This window comes from Cimex lectularius, unplaced genomic scaffold (genome assembly GCF_000648675.2).
Source record: "Cimex lectularius strain Harlan isolate CLEC.00 unplaced genomic scaffold, Clec_2.1 scaffold114, whole genome shotgun sequence".
NCBI lineage: Eukaryota > Metazoa > Arthropoda > Insecta > Hemiptera > Cimicidae > Cimex > Cimex lectularius.
In genome coordinates, this window is record NW_019392782.1 from 934,128 (window position 1) to 946,913 (window position 12,786).

The 12,786-nt window shown below is 33.2% G+C and overlaps 1 long non-coding RNA gene across 1 annotated transcript in view; it reads right to left on the reverse strand.

Moving 5' to 3' along the window:
* Nucleotides 1-4,965: 4,965 nt before the first annotated feature.
* Nucleotides 4,966-12,786, reverse strand: part of LOC112127212 — a 581,355-nt gene continuing 573,534 nt past the window's right edge. Inside the window, exon 3 of the long non-coding RNA XR_002910463.1 lies at nucleotides 4,966-5,089. This is a non-coding gene — a long non-coding RNA (uncharacterized LOC112127212). The remainder of the gene's footprint in view (nucleotides 5,090-12,786) is intronic.

The window sequence follows — 12,786 nt, forward strand, 5'->3', positions numbered from 1 at the left end:
ACGAACTTCGGCCTACAGAAAAAAATGGAGAGTGAGAGAGAAAAATAAAATAATGAATGAATATTGTTTTATTTAAAAATCTCAGGAAATTAGCCCGCGAACGACTGTTTAACGAGATAAAGTGTTGTATATTAGAGAAAGAGAAAGAGAAAGAGAGAGAGAGTAAGAGAGAGAGCGGGAAGAGAATTGAAAATTTTATTTATAAAAGCTCGTAAAATTAGGTCTAATGGACGTTTCTTAGCTTTAACGAGCTACAAATAAAGTTTAAATATTTGAAAATAAAAAACATAAATATATAATGTGTGGTGATTAGTGACCGTTAATCGATAATTATTGAGAAATCGTGAGATGCGGTCTGGTGTGATGTAGGTTTCAGAAAAATAATTTCTTTATCGTGCCAACGTTTCCTTCCCCACCCCTTCAAAATCCAACGTATATCAACATAAAACACCAAAATCTCACTGGCACTCTCAGCATGAAACGCAAGAATGGCACAATTACACAGAAGACAAACAGTTTGAGTGAGTACAAATACTTTGATTGAATATATAAAATATATTTTGCATTGTATAAATTCACTTTTCCACATCCAAAATGTAATTGTTATATGTAAACAATGTTTGTAAATCTCAGGCTCTGAAGATGACCTCAATAAAGATCGAAACGTCGGCACTATAAAGAAAATGTTTTTCTGAAACCTACATCACACCAGACCGCACCTCACGATTTCTGAATAATAATGCAAATATAATTTTTTGACTTTTTTGTATTATTTTGAGTTCTAAGTATGATTGATGAGGAAAACATTTAGATGTTTCGTATAAATATGTATAGATTGACATTATTTTATAAGATTAAACAAATGATCGAAAGTTTCATATATTTTGGAAAGATTGAATTATAAAAACCGTGTGTACACAACGGAATTTTAAATTGAATATGCACAGATTGAAAGCGTGTATAACGATTTTCCTTTTCCTTTAAAATGAGAAACAATATCGAATAGTATAAAGGTTTTTGTTATGTTATCACGTCATGAAAAAAGTCCTTTTTTATTTTAATAAATCATCAATTTTTAAAATAGATAAATTATAGTATTTGCCATTTTAGAGTCATAGTGTATATTACAGGTATAGCGAATACACATATTTTTGGAAACGTATAATTTATGAATTTTTACAGTAACGATTAGAAACTACCACAAGAACAATAAGTTAATTTATAAAGTGTTGTTGCATTAAAAAGCCTAGCTACATGGAAGTTTTATAAATATTAAATAGTTTTTTAATTGATATAGAATAGATTTTATTCTAATACAAGCTTTCAATAAGAGTATTTCACGTTAAATATTTATATATTACAAGTCTAGAATTTTTATTTTCTTGTTTAAAATTAATGTACTTTAATAAATTTTGATATCTACAGTAATATCTTTGTTTAAATTTGCCAAATGTCTGTGAGGTCCAAATAAAATATCTTTACCTTTTCTTAATTTCAATTCATAAAACATGATGATCTTTCCATTTTTTAAGATTTTATAAGGCGATTTTTTTAATATGCTTTCATTTATATTTAATCATTTTGACTTTAAATATATATTCAGGTCAACAGCATACATAAAAAGAGACAATTAATCGTTTCGTAATATATTTTATATATTATCCACTACATTACGAATTCCATTAGAGAGAGAGTGAGAGAGAGAGAGAGAGAGAAGAAAGAATGAGAGTTGAATATAAATGGATTCGTAATTAGACAGGCAGATATGATGGCTTTTACAAATAAAGGGATAATCTGAAATGAAAGATTATGATATGTAGACGTAGGTAAATAAATAGAGATATTGATAATAAGTGAAGGGAGATAGAAAGTGTGGCAACATGGGAGCAAAGAAAGATGAAACCTAGCAAATATATTGCAAAAATATAGTATTCTGAATTACTATTCAAAAATCGTGAGATGCGGTGTGGTGTGATGTAGGTTTCAGAAAAACATTTTCTTTATCGTGCCAAAGTTTCGATCTTTATTGAGATCATCTTCAGGTCTCAATAAAGATCGAAACGTTGGCACGATAAAGAAAATGTTTTTCTGAAACCTACATCACACCACACCGCATCTCACGATTTATGAATAATTATCGATTAACGGTCACTATCACTAATCACCACACATTTATATTTATCTTTTTACAATTTTTTAATTTATAATTGATTTTCATTATATAAAATTTATGTTTCATTGGTGATGTATGTTAAAATCACAATTCCTAATGCATTAAATAATTTGTGAATTAATCATTAAAAAAGTATATTTGAAATAAAAAAAGTGTTAATTCTAAAAATAAAAAGGTAATTTGACGTTCAAATGGGTTAATTGTTAATTCAAAAGGGTTATGTTGGAATTAAAATTGATTATTTTGATGTTGAAACGGGTTAATTTGAAATAAAGAAATGGTTAGTTTGATTTAAAAACGGTTTTATTTGAAACAACGGAGCCTGAGATTTACAAATATTGTTTAAATTTAACAAACCGTAAGATGTGGAAAAAAGTGAATTTATACAATGCAAAAAAATATTTTTTTAATATTCAATCAAAGTATTTGTACTCATTCAAAGTGTTTGTTTTCTGCGTTTTTGAGACATTCTTGCCACTGAAAGGACACTCTCGACACGGCACACAAGCATGTCACAATTACGCAGAAAACAAACACTTTGAGTGAGTACAAATACATTAATTAAATATAAAAAGTATAAAAACAATTGTTGCATTTATAAATTTTTGTTTTTCTCATCCTCCATGTGTAAGCGCGTCTCTTCTGTTTTGGGCCCAACCCTGAATTCGGAGAACCGAAAACAAGGTCCCAGAGGATTTCTTATGATCGGACCTGACTACATTAATTTAATTTAATGATCAGGCACCTTTTTTTGATGTATGAAATTCCAATATTCAATTCAAACCAAAATAAATACGAGACCAAAATATTAATTAAATTTAAATCTTTTATTACAATTTATTTTCAAAAAAGATTACAATTTCTTTTATTATTTTTAATTTAAAGAATCTTTTATTCCATAATAAAACTTTTATTCCATAAATAAATATTTCAGAATCTACAAACATTAATTTTAAAATCGAATTTAATTCTCCTTTTATAAAGAAAAGTAAAACTAAAACAAATTATTATTATTGTTATTATTATTAATTTTTTAACCACCAATTAAAAAATACAATTAATATTTTAACAAAACTTTTAAAATCAAATGCTATCTCTTTTAGTTTTCTTTATAAAGTAATTCAGATATCGTGAGATGCGGTCGAGTGTGATGTAGGTTTCAGAAAAACATTTTCTTTATCTTTATTTTTTCTGAAACCTACATCACACCCGACCGCATCTCACGATATCTGAATTACTATCGATTAACGGTCACTAATCTCTACACATTTCTTTATAAAAATATATTTTTTGTTACAACCCTTTTTTAAATTAAAATACAATTATTATTTTTCGTTTTTTGACGTCAAAATATAAAATTTACTCACTTGAATTGTGTGCACACCAAATTTTCTTAATTACAAATAGACAGCTCTTAACCCATGGAGGACAGAAATGGAATTTTTTTTGACTGAAAAAAAGAGCCCTTTCCTAGCCCCTACCCCTTTCACTGTCAGATGTGGGTGGAGGGGCATGGCGGTACATTCAAATCAAAACATATTTGTTAAATTTAAACAATGTTTGTAAATCCCAGGTCCTGAAGATGATCTCAATAAACATCGAAACGTTGCCACGATAAAGAAAATGTTTTTCTGAAACCTACATCACCTCAGAGCGCAGCTCACGATTTCTGAATAATCATCGACTAACGGTCACTAATCACCACACATTTTGAATTACGTAAGTTTATTAGTGACCTGCTGTTTCATAATTTGTTGAAGTCGTGAGGAGCGGTCAAGAATGAGGTAATTCAGAAATGACACAATATGACACGACAAGAATAGGATCACACTTTATGCCCGGAAGATGACCCGAACAAAGGTCGAACCATCGGCTTTTTTTAAACAAAAAGCCTATTTTCAAGTACGTTGGTATCCTGTGACCCTGCATTTGATCCCAGGACTGTCTGTTAATGTCTAAGCTTAATGACTACCGATGCCCCATAAATAATTTATTTTAATGTTGTTCTGTGTTAAATTTCAATACAATGTTGTTAAATAATAGTTAGTTATTAATTTATTCTAAGGGATGAGGAGATTAAGTGCACACACACTGACGGAATGCTTATCTTTCGTGCTCACGTTACGCTTTCATATCATTTAAGTTGAACCTGATTATTTGCCAAAATGGGATCTTCAAACTATGGTATTCAGTTGTCGTTTCCTTTCAAATTGTTCGTGAAATATCCGCCATTTTGTACAGAGGAGAATTGTATAAAGCCGCTAATGAGTTTTACAAGAAAAGGGCTAAAATGATTGCATCAGTTCAGTTAAGAGTGTTCTTAGTTAAGTGGCACCAGGTAAATGTGTTAGGGAAAAGAAGGACGAGGCGTAACTCTTCATTAGCGAGCGGGCCGAAGCCTATTCTTTATAATTTACCTTCGAGTCTATGCCGGTCCGCCCCACCTACTTCAAGCAGGAAGAAACATTTTAATTTGCTGGCAACATACTTTAATTCACAGATATTGTGGCCATCAGTAACAATTTTCTTGACGTATAAGCCCCAGGTCTAACTACACGAAATTGCTTTATAACTAAGACAAACGAGGGCTACTTGTAACTTTTATACTTCAATTAAACCTTTTCTTACTGCCTTCAACCGACTAAGACGTCTTCATAGTTTTTAATCCATTACCGGAGGTGTTCGTTGTGTGATTAATAACGTCATTCGGGCCGTAACACCCTTGTTCTTTACAAACTTTTACACATTTTTATTTCCAATAGTAACAAACTATGTTTTCAATTCTTACCTTTTCTGGGAACCAGGGGGTGACAAAAGGCATTTGGAATGTGTTGCTGTAGGAGTGAAGGGTGTCGAACGAATCAGGGCTCACCGCACCCAACATCGAAAACACCCCTCTTGAAAATTGGTTGCAAACTGAAAAAAATAAAATTAATGTAAATTAGTATAAACATACACTTTAACTATACCATATTACTGTTCAAATAATATTTTACTGTAATTCTTCCACTAAATACCATTGATAAAACATTCAACATATATAAAATTGTTTACTATAAACTAGGAATTCTACTTCAAACTCGGTTCGATTTGTCAGGACTAAATCTGAAGAAAGACATAGTGATAGTATTGTTGTCCTAGAGTAGATTTTTTGTAATGTTTATGTATCAACATACAAGAATTTTTCAACTGTGGTCTTCGTGAAATCTCAAAATTAAAAAAAAAATTATAGACTACAAAATATTTGTTCAGTCTTTCACCAGCAATAAAAAAAAACATCATTCCTAATTCTAGCCATACAGGGAGATTTTCTCAATGTTCGGCCTGAACAGTCCGAACCTTGAAGAATTCCTCAACATGTGTGGCCGCGTTTTTCAGGCCGTGGTTGGAGGAAAATCACGAACAAAATTCAATATTTTTTCTACCCTGAGGTCAAAACCACAAGACCTACCAACTCCCACGACCAGTCAGCACAGAAGCTTTTACCTTGGTGATTTCATTGGCAACAATCCTCTTTGTGAGTGAGCGCGGCATCCGTCGAGAAAATCCCAAAGAAAATCCGAATTTGGGGATTACGTTTACTTGTATTCCTACTTTAAATTTAACTATATCCAATAGGTACATTTGAACTAACTAGTTCAAATACTTTTTATTAATTACAAAAACATGTGATATTTAAAAATTTATTGGAAGAATATATTTATTAGTGTGAATAGAGTGGCTCATCCCAAATTACACGAGGAATATCGAGTTCTCCAGGGTGGGTTCTAATCCAGAAATTCTAGTGTGTGAATGAAATTTATTAGCATGAGTAGAAGGATCGAGGAATCTGTGGTAGTGAGAATAAAATGTGTGTGAATCTAATTTATTAGCGTGAATGGAGAAGCTTGTCCCCAATTATCACCAAAAATATAGAGGACTCTAGGAGAGTGTAAATGATAACCAATTGATCATGTCTTATTTTCTCAGTGCATTTATGTCATTTATTTATGTTTTCCATCCACAATTGACGAAATTCTGAGGTCTAGAGCCTTCTGCACTGCGCCCTGCATTGATCTATCGTCCCCACCCTGATTTTTATAACTCACTGGCAAGTTTCAGGTTGTTAATCAACCTCCACAACCTTGCCAGTAGTTGGCTAGTTTAGGATCTTTTTTGTGATATTTCCTATCCTAGTTGCAAGAACCTGCACGAACATAGACCTTCACAGAAATATAAAATGTGTTCTGCATTCTCCGCTTCCTGGCAATATCTTTAAGTATTCTGTCTGTATTTGTATATTTCTATGCGGTGCACGTGCTTTCTTAAGTGGCAGTGCTCAGTCAGGAGTCCAGCCAGAATCCTCATTCAGCATCAATATGAAAACAAAATGAGACTCGGTTATTGTCTTAATCGGTTTGATAAAACTTTTCTAGAGAAAGTAGAGAATAAATTTGTTGGCTTGAAAATCGAGAAAGGCAGGCAAATAAAGGAAGGAATGGCGATTTGCAGTGTATTTTGCCAGAAATCAAACAAGAACATCTGATACTGAACCAATCCCTACTTAGCAACATTTATACATTTTTTTAACCAGTGATTCCATAATTATAACTGATTTGCGTAATGTGAACTAAGCCTTACAAAAAATTCACCTAAAAATCTGATTAATGTGGTCAAAAAAATCTGTTTAGTTTATATATTTAAATAGTTGTTGAACTTTTCATAATCCCCAGAAAGTAATAAGTTTGAAAACGTCAATACCCATTGGCGAAGCTTTATTGTTGAAAATATTAACCATATATATACATATATACATACATATATATATATATATATATATATATATATATATATTGAACCGATTTCGATGAAGCTTCCACACTTTGTTTTTATTAGTTCCGGGCGGGAATAGATAATATAAATGGTGCATATAAATAATGGGCGTCAGGATTTAAAAAAAGAAGAAGAAGAGATTTCAGGAATTTATGGCGTCCATTTTAACATGTTTTCACAGTTGTCAGCTGTCCAGTCGGGCGTTCGGCTCCCGATGAGATACTAGGGGAGATATTTCCCGCCTGTTTCAAATTCCGATTTGAAGGGTTTAACAGTCAATAGACGCAAAAACTACGCTACCACTCTATACTCGCGAAAATTACTGGTTATAGTTGCAAAACTCATGATACAATTAGTCGAAATAAACTACAGAATTGGTTTGGCTGATTGACAGGAAGATACAAACTTCATCGTTGTATCTTTATTATAGGAAGCAGTGGTGTAGGTAGGAAAACGAACTACCAGGACGTAGCGTGACCGACGATCGTTCGATTAAGCGACACCCTCAGAATTGAGAAACGTGCACCAATTTAACGTGCATTTAGTGTACAAAGACTACAAAAACAGATTTCGTTTTACATATATGTATACAAAAACAATAATAAATTATGTAAAATATTATTAAGAATTGTTTTACTGAACTCGGTCAGTTTCAATTGAATGTGATACGTAGTTGTTGTTTTGCCAAATGGATTTATTAACATTCGGAATTTTATAAAATGTAAGATTGCGAAGTTTCGTAATGTTCAGTTGTTTAATGTTCTGTCTTTTTGACTCCGCTGGTTTTGGGATTGTATTTTGTTGACGGGAAAATGCCACGAATACGACAAAATATTGGTCGTCGCACAAATTTGCCGAGAGAATAGAAGATGAATGACAAAATAAAGCAAAAGAAGAAAAAGCAAAATGAAATGAACAAAATAGATTTCGCATGCATACATTTCACGATGCTACTGAATCATCACATCACGAAGCTCAAAATGAAGCAAGTCGAGTAAGAATTAAGACAATCTTTGCCCTATTGTCATCAAAATGAACAGCGTGACAATAGTCGATTACGCATGCAGATGAATCCATTATATCAATTGGTAAAACTTGACGGTATTGCATTTCAGTGTAATTCAGATTTTGAATATAATTTGCATCCAGTTGTGGTTGTTGAAGATAGGAACAAAGTTCGGGCACGTTTAAACTTTAAATTATGTTCATTTAATTTATATATATAACCCCCATCAAGCAATTATAATAGATTAGATAATTTAGTTGAGTTGACGACCGTTCAAATTTAACTTGTGAGGATGGGACTTTCGGTCAGGTTTTTTGGTAGTAAGGATGAAGGCTGGCAAGGACAACCGCAACAGTAGGTTGAAGACGAATTTGCAGCCGGAGCCCCCTCGTTGTTTGTAAGCCCAATTAAAGAAAAAGTACAATTAGCTCTTGTAAATCACTCTTAAAAAACTATGATAGTTTATCACCGTTTACACGGAAGTCTAGTCAAAAAAAAAAAGAAAGAAAGAAAAAAGAAAATGTTTGTTTACGTTGTTAACACTTATTTCGTCTAGGATGATAACTGTTTAACAGTCTGTAAGTTCACACTGGTATAATTTTAATTATATGTCATTATGTTAAATTAATTTTTTAAAATGTAAAATGTAACCATAGGCATCCCTGAAGATACTTTATAAATAGAATAGATGATCTTATAGTGAGAACGTGAATGTTTCCTTTTTTTTAGGAATTGATTGCGTTGTGGGATAAAATGACCTGTAACCTGTTTGCAGTTTCACGAGTCCAAAAACGGTGAGTGATTCTCGATGTTTGCCGGTAATTTACTGTAAATTACAAACTGAAATTGCTGGTGGACTGCGGGATGTAATAGATTCAACTCTATATCTATGTGTATGCACAAACATCTGCTGATTTGAGCTTATATAAATCAACAATCAGATACTTTTAAAGATAAAGATGAAGTAGTAAATTATATTACTTTTGTAAATTTTTGGGTTTATATTAGTTTTATAAGTTTTATCTGTTCACTATTAACTGCGATAATTTTGCTGTAGTATGAATTATGATTAATGACAATTAATTAAGGTTTTTAGTTGAGATGAAAAAAAATTAATGGCACGAGAGGGATTCGAACCCGCGACCTTCGGCTAGATACGCCGCTGCTCTACCACCTGAGCTATCGTGACCTCGATCCACTCGGACAACTAAAAACCTTAATTAATTGTCATGTATTAATTGGTCAAGCGGACCAGGAAAGTAGTGAATTAATGATTTAAAAATGAAGTACACTTCACTAAAGCTCTCCGTCGCCATTTCAATTGTCGTCGAGAATCCAATCCGATTACACGACTTTTGAAAAATGGCCAAAAGGAGGGAAAACTCATAAGGAGGGGTTGAGATGGGGAGTTGATGTCCGAGTGGATCGAGGTCACGATAGCTAAGGTGGTAGAGCAGCGGCGTATCTAGCCGAAGGTCGTGGGTTCGAATCCTTCTCGTGCCATTAACTTTTTTTCATCTCAACTAAAAACCTTAATTTCATTGTCATATATTAATTGGTCAAGCGGACCACGAAAGTAGTGAATTATGTTTAATCTTACATTCTAAATTTGTTACTCTCTGTTACAGAATTGAATGTTGAATGCTGATGTTTAAAATGCCACCAAAAGGGCCCGAGATTTACAAACATTGTTTAAATTTAACAAATACATGTAGCATGTGGAAAAAAGGGAATTTATATAATGCAAACAATATTTTTTATTACAATTAATTAAGGTTTTTAGTTGAGATGAAAAAAAGTTAATGGCACGAGCGGGATTCGAACCCACGATCTTCGGCTAGATACGCCGCTGCGCTACCACTTGAGCTATCGTGACCTCGATCCACTTGGACATCAACTTCCTATCTCAACCCCACCTTATGAATTTTCCCTCCTTTTTGCCATTTTTCAAACCTTAATTAATTGTAATGATTTAATTAGTCAAGCGGACCACGAAATTAGTGAATTTAAAATATTTTTTATATTCAATCAAAGTATTTCTACTCACTCAAAGTGTTTGTTTTCTGCGTAAGTTTGCCATTCTTGCGTGTCGTGTTGAGACTGGCACTCTAAGCCTCCTCTAGGCCCTGAAGATGATCACAATAAAGATCGAAACGTTGGCACGATAAAGAAAATGTTTTTACGAAGTCTTAACGTATCCTACGTTTCGTAGTGACTTTGATAACGAACTTTTTCGTATGTCTTTCTTTTAGATTAATTTCCTATCGAACCTGGAACTGATTCTTGACCCATTTCAACTAATAACTCTTTGAAATGCTTGAAAAGTTTGAATAAACTAACGCATGATTATAAAGGATTCAGATGTTTTAGGATAGAAATTTTTACTTTTTAGTAGTCTTATTGAATAATTTGATATAACCTAGAGGCATAAAATACCAATCATTATTAAAATTCTCGGTTGGAAAAATAAAGTATAATGAACTCAGCCCTTTTAAAAAATATTTTTTGTTAGAAAGAAGAATGTCTCTTTGTAATATTGTTTTCTTCGCCACCATTTTATCCTCCGAATTCATATATTATTCGCACTCTTTAGATCGAAGAGGCAATGTTTTTGATTTTCCTCTTTGTTTTTGACGTCGGTGCTTATAAATATGCTGATTTCAATTCGTCCCAGGCACATATTTCAGCCGGTAAAGCGGGTAAAAAGAGGAAAAACGGGTCGTTAAACGCCCTCTTAATTAATAAGCGATTTTCTTCATTTTCTTACGCCATTACAGCAACAATTCAAAATAATTATTGTCTTAATTTGATTCCGTAAATCAACACATTTTAGTCTCACTTCTTACTTTTTAATCGACACCATTTTCATTATTATTTGTTAAACAGCGACGGAACGATTAATGGTGTTGTTTGAATTGTGATAAAAGTTCTGAAAAGTGAAATGAATTTCCATTGAGCTTGAGGCTAATGTCTCTTTAATCGAGGTGATTTTTCATTTAGACCAGTTTGCTAGAAGTGTTTGTTTTTTGTTAATCATTTAGACAACTCGTTTTATGAGATACTAGATTTATAATAAGGGGTTGCCCAGGGGATAATAAAAAAAATTATTTAACACATTATTTTTAGTATATTGCCATTCCTAAATAGGAATGAACACCGTTGAATGTTCGATATCAATAATAATTGACAATTAATTAAGGTTTTTAGTTGAGATGAAAAAAGCTAATGGCACGAGAGGGATTCGAACCCCGGACCTTCGGCTAGATACGACGCTGCTCTACCACCTGAGCTATCGTGACCTCGATCCACTCGGACATCATCTCCCCATCTCAACCCCACCTTATGAGTTTTCCCTCCTTTTGCCATTTTTCAAATGTCGTGTAATCGGTTTGGATTCTCGACGACAATTGAAATGGCGACGGAGAGCTTTAGTGGGAGGGAAAACTCATAAGGTGGGGTTGAGATGGGGAGTTGATGTCGGAGCTCAGGTGGTAGAGCAGCGGCGTATCTAGCCGAAGGTCGTGGGTTCGAATCTCTTTCGTGCCATTAGCTTTTTTCATCTCAACTAAAAACCTTAATTAATTGTCATGTATTAATTGGCCAAGTGGACCACGAAAGTAGTGAATTATCAATATTAGTATTTATTCATCTTATTATATATTTACTTATGCAATATTATTTTTGTTTTGGATTACACAGTATTACTGTTTTATTCACCGTTAAATTCATGTAATGCCCTTGGCTATACAATGTTTTTGGTGATTCCATTTGGCATATGTACAAACAAGAAATCCCCAACCTGGAGAATACAGCGTATAATTGTCCGTGAGAAAACCATGGATTCTCCAAATTCATTCCTCGTAATAGCAATAATTGTCCTTGTGATTTGTTTATCCTTACTGCAATTTAATTGGAAATTGCAATCGTTTGAACTGGAAAGGCTCTTCTGTTGGTGTCAGTGTTGTATGTTTTATCAGCACTTCCTCTCGTTTGAATTTTAGTAAAAATTCATTAATTTCGCGGTCCGCTTGACCAATTAATACGTTACAATTAATTAAGGTTTTTAGTTGAGATAAAAAAGTCAATGGCACGAGCGGGATTCGAACCCACGATCTTCGGCTAGATACGCCGCTGCTCNTAACCACTCGGCTACCGCCAGTGGTCGTCAGTTTTTAATATTTTATAACAGTTTATTTTAAAAAAGAGCAAGTGTGGTACTTATTCAGACTAGGAATAAACGTTTTAACGTTGTGGATAAAAACTGGGTTTTTTTTTGTTGGTTTTTTAGAGATGACCTATTATCCCCACATTCAAGAAGGAAAAATCATAAATATATATATTGTGTTCGGATTTTCATAAAGGTAACAAAAGTGGTTTATGGTGAAAACTAGTTTTCACTACATGGACTAAATAATAGAGGTCCCATAATAGACAGCTGCAGTGGAGTAAATAAAGATGTTCTTATTTCGCCCTCCCTCTACAAAAAAAAGAATATCTATAAAAAGATATATTATTACCGGTTTTCATTACTGCGAAGTGAGTGATTAAGTATGTTATTGAGGCTGTAACAAGCAGTTGGAGTTTTCTGACATATAAAGAAAAAAAGCAACTTCCAATAGCTTTAATACACTTCAAAAGGATGTTGCCATAGTCGGAGGCCATACGTACTTATATTTGCGGCTGTAATAGGTCATAAATTGCCTGTACAGGTGGACCGAGGAACAAGTTTGTTGTTGATGACAGTTTCCCAAACTCTCCCCCTTTCGACTTCCTCCGGCAAAGTTGGAAGTGTAAG